The 5,246-nt window shown below is 40.4% G+C and overlaps 1 pseudogene; it reads left to right on the top strand.

Annotated features, from left to right (window-relative positions):
• Positions 1-248: 248 nt before the first annotated feature.
• On the top strand, positions 249-2,938 carry LOC105961823 (wall-associated receptor kinase 1 pseudogene; annotated as a pseudogene).
• The last annotated feature ends 2,308 nt before the right edge of the window (positions 2,939-5,246 follow it).

The following is a 5,246-nucleotide window of genomic DNA, read 5'->3' as shown; positions in this document are numbered from 1 at the left end:
CGTGTATCTCTATCCCTTTACCCCTAAGGCTCTGCACAATGGAGTCAAAATTGGATACAGAAAAACAGACATGGTGCCCTCTTGGGAGAGTTTTGGGGTCTGCCACTGTTGACTGGCGCTCCATGGACATATATATATATATATATATATATATATATATATATATATATATATATATATATATATATATGCGAATAGGAGAATCATTATTGTTGTAAATGCATAGTAGCACAAACTCAACAACAAGAATGTTAACAAACATTCTTGTGTGTTCTCTTCTCCTCCATTTCGTGTTGGTCGATCGGACGTGGGCGATTTGTACTGAAACCAGAACAAGGAGACCTGCCACAACTATCACAACAAGGAGACCTGCCACAACTATCACAAAAGGTGCCAACATAGCTAAACCAGGCTACCAAAGCAGGTGCGGAAATTTAACAGTTCCATATCCATTTGGCATTGGAATAGGCTCAGGATGTTCTATCGACCCTGTGTTTGATATCAATTGCAACACTTCTTTCAAGCCTCCGAAACCCTTTAGTGCTAATGGAAATCTTCAAGTTATTGATGTATCAGAATCCCAAATGAGGATAAAAAACTGGGTGGCTGCTAGTTGTTACGATCAGCTAGGAAAACCTGCCAGGGAAAACCTGGTTTATATCTGTTTGGCTCCACATTTTAGCTTTCCTGATGCAAATAAATTTACTATAACCGGGTGTGATGATCTTGCAACAATAATTGAAAGAGAAGAGGTTAATTTCGTGAAAGGGTGCATATCCCTTTGTTCTGCAAAAGAGGATGTTGTTGATGGATATTGTACTGGTATCGGTTGTGGCCAGACCTCAATACCAAAGGAGCAACAGACTTTTTCTGCTGCTCTAGCCAGCCTTGAGAATCACACCAAAGTGTGGTCCTTTGACCCTTGTGATTATGCCTTTCTTGCAGAGCAGGGCAGATTCACATTTCATTCATCTGACCTCAAAGACGAGGCCTTTGTAAACAGAATCATCGAGAACGTCCCAATACTTCTGGATTTTGTGATTGGGAACAGAACTTGCAGTCAAGCTAACAGATCCAATGAATACGCATGTCATGACAAAGGTGACTGCATTGATTCTGACACCAGTCTTGGTGGATATTACTGCAGCTGTTTTGAGGGATATGAGGGTAATCCATATCTCAGCCCATGATTCATAGGTTAGTTATTATATTAGTCAAGTTACATATTTTTCGGGTTTCAAGGTTTGGCAGACTCATCATTGTGATGTTTGTTCCTAACTTTCAGACACAAATGAATGTGAGAATAGTCTATGTGGTCCAAATGGAATAAGCACTAACGCTCCAGGTGGTTTTTACTGTTAGTGTCTTTGTGGTTTCGTTGGCGATGGCACAAAAGATGGCCGTGGTTACTTTAAACAAACTAAGCCAGTCCCAGTATTGGTATTGTCATTAGGTACTTGTGAAATGATTATCTCAGTTCTTTAAATGGTGTTGCATGATGTATAAATATCAAATATTGAATCAAAAGAAAGATTGCTGCTTCTAGAAAGCATAAGGTTGTAATACGTCCCAACATAACTAAAATCTTGGAAATGGACTATTGAAGTCAGCATCATAACAGGCCTGAAACAAAATGCTTCTAGAATGAACCACTCTTTGGTTTTGAATTACATTTGCATCAGTTTCAATTGCTTTGGTTAACTTTGGTTTTGAATTTCAAGGTTCCGGTTTTGGCTCATTGGCAGTGATAATTTGCATTACGTGGATTTGTTTTACCATCAAGAAGAGTAAACTCTTCGAAGTTATAAATAAATTCTTCTAACAAAACGGCGGTTTGTTATTGAAGCAACAGTTTTCTTCCAATGAAGGAAGTGTAGAATCAACTAAAATTTTTTTTGCCGACGAACTTGAGAAGGCAACCAACAATTATTCCGAAGATCGCATCCTTGGTCGAGGGGGTTGTGGTACAGTTTACAAGGGAATTTTGAGCAACAAATGTGTTGTGGCAATCAAAAAATTCAAAATAGTGGATCAAAGTCAAATAGAGCTATTTATCAACGAGGTGGTGATTCTGACTCAGATTAACCGCATAAATGTGGTCAAACTAATGGGGTGTTGGTTGGAGACTGAAGTACCTTTTTTAGTGTATGAATATGTCTCAAACGGTACCTTACTTCACCATATCAACCACACTGGGGAAATGCCATTGTTTTCTTGGGATAATCAGTTGAGGATTGCTGCAGAGGTTGCCGGTGCATTGGCCTATCTTCATTCTGCAGCAGCAATGCCGGGTATCCACAGAGATGTTAAGTCACCCAATATATTGTTGGATGAGTATTACACTGCCAAAATAGCTGATTTTGGATCTTCGAGACTTATTCCTCTTGATCGAACACAAATAACCACTCTTGTACAAGGTACATTGGGTTATTTTGATCCTGAGTATTTTCAGACAAGCCGTTTGAAAGAGAAAAGTGATGTTTATAGTTTTGGGGTGGTGTTAGCTGAGATCCTGACAGGGAGATAACCTTTGTCCGCTGAAAGAGTGAAGAAAAGATAAACCTGGCTACTTACTTTGTAATGTCGGTGATGGAGAATCGGCTGCTCCAAATAATCGAGCTGAGGATTTTGAGAGAAGGTAGATTGGATCAAATCAATGTAGTTGGTGAGCTTGTTAAGAGATGTCTAAAGTTGAACGGAGACGAAAGGCCAACTATGAAAGAAGTCACAATGGAATTGGAGGGGCTGAGAAAGTATAATACACAGTCGCAGAATCAAGAAGAAATAATCATTGATAGAAGAAACATGGAATTAAGAGGTGTGCAACAACCCGATCTATATCCAGTTTCAACAACTCCAGATATTCAGCACTGAGAGATACTCTGGACAGAACAATCAAGAAAATCGGATGTTTCACGTAATGAGTAGTCCTCGCTAAACAAAATGATATATAGCTTGAAGTTTTTGAGGTTTCTTTGATGCTCTGGTTTGATATGTTTCCGGTTATCTTTCTCGTATTCGCAATTTAGGGAGAAACAAGAATATTGTTGTGCTTATTGGATTTTTAGTTTCTTGGTTATAACTTGTAAGAACTCTGGTGATTTTTACAAGTTGAAAAATATAGAGCTAATAGCACAAAACCCTCTGTGTTATTTCCCATGGGGTTCGTCTCTCGAAATCTATGTGTCCTCAAACACCTAGTGAAATCGAGGAGATGAAAATGACGCCCTATGCTTCTGCCATGAAAGCATACTGTATGGCATGCTATGTACGAGACCCGATATTGCGTATGCTGTGAGTGTCACAAGCAGATATCAGTCTAACCCCGGCTCGGCTCACTGGAAGGCCGTGAAAGATATCCTCAAGTACTTGCGAGGGACTAAGGATATATTTTTGGTCTATGGGGGTGCCGAGTTGAAATTAGAGGGTTTTACCGACTCTAGTTTTCAACCGGATGTGGACGACTCAAAGTCGAACTCTGGATTTATATTCACGCTTAATGGTGGTGCTGTGTGATGGAAGAGTTCCAAGCAAAGCACGACGGCTGATTCCACTACCAAAGCGGAATACATTGCAGCGTCTGAAGCTGCAAAGGAAGGGACTTGGATAAGGAAGTTCATCCAAGAGTTGGGTGTCATTCTTTATGCTAGTGATCCTGTACCGTTGTACTGTGATAACACTGGAGCCGTGGCGCAAGCTAAAGAGCCGCGATCTCATCAGAAGTCGAAGCATATTCTGAGGAAGTATCATGTGATCCGAGAGATCATTGATAGAGGTGAAGTTAAAGTAGAACGAGTCACCTCGGAAGAGAACGTTGCAGACCCCTTTACGAAGCCTTTACCGAGATCGGTCCACGAGAAACATCGAGAGTCGATGGGATTACGATTCATGGGTAGTTGGCTTTAGGTCAAGTGGGAGATTGTTAGAGTAGGTGACCAACAAGCCAACATGTGGTTGTGGTCTTTCGTATTTATTATGGTAATAAACGAACATTTATTTGTATTAATGATAAAACACCTTGGCATTCTATATCTTTGTCCGTTTGTCACAAGCATAGATATAGTACTTACAGTTATTACAAGTACTAGTAATTGATCGTTAGGATCGTGAGATATTTACTTAAGTATTATAACTGTTAAACGTGTTCCTAGTCGAAGGGTTACGCCACCAATGAGGATATCGGCCTTTCCCATTAAGAGACTAGCACTTAGTGTATGTGTACTGCATCTCATCAGTAAACGATATTGTGATATCGGCATGCATAAGTGGGTGCTCGTAAGTTGACGAGTTCACTGAACTCCCTCACCCTAGAAATCTCTAAGTGGTTCCCAATAATCGAGTAGAGATATCTATGGTATAGTTGTACACCATTAGTCCTTATGACCTAGACATCACCGTGACTTCACTAGAGGACTAGCTGTATCGTGACCTGTCCCTGAGTTCCACCGACGACCATCCCAAGGGCCAGTGTTCGTGCAGTCCGAAATCTAGTGGGAGGTCTCTGCATTGTAGTCGGGGATTCCATCGCTAGAATAGTCTTGGATGTCATGTGTGTTCTGATAGTTTGTAATCATTCTAAGTCTCTGGCCAGAGCTGACTAAGTGATGATTAGAGAATTCGATTCTCTAAGTCATGCACGTAACGATTACAACACTTAGAACGATCGCACGGTCATTGAACAAATAAAGAGGTCTCGATGAAACAATTCCTCTAGTTCAATCGGGATATATGAATCGAAGGTATCGTACTGTACGTTAACTATATTTGAAGGTTCTTGCAGGCACTTCATTTGTATCTAGGGAATCATGACGCGTAGTTGCTAGACGCCAATCTTGATTCGTTGGGTGATTAAGGTGAAACGAGCTTCGTCTTAATCGTAACTCTAAGGGACGAGTTTTGACCACAAAGGGTTGTGGGCCCACGGCTAGCTTACACCTGAACCATCGAGGGTCACACTGCTCGTGCACATGAGATCTTTGAATAAACGGTCAGAGATAAAATGGTTTATCTTTGCATGATTGGAAATCAATATGATTGGGTCCAACATTCGTAATTTGGAATTATGAATGAGAATAAGAAAAGGAAAAGAATAGGCAAACGTGTTAGTGGACTTTCTAAATCAGGAAGTTTCCAAATTTAGAAAGTGCACTGAATTAGGGTTTCCACTTTTGGAAAGTTGGAAATCGAGAGTTGGCATTCGTAATGACGAGGACATTAGAATGATTGAGAAAATGTAATCGTTACAA

The sequence above is a fragment of the Erythranthe guttata genome, chromosome 11 (genome assembly GCF_056151865.1).
Source record: "Erythranthe guttata isolate IM_541 chromosome 11, IM_541, whole genome shotgun sequence".
NCBI lineage: Eukaryota > Viridiplantae > Streptophyta > Magnoliopsida > Lamiales > Phrymaceae > Erythranthe > Erythranthe guttata.
This window is presented reverse-complemented; position numbering and strand designations above follow the sequence as displayed.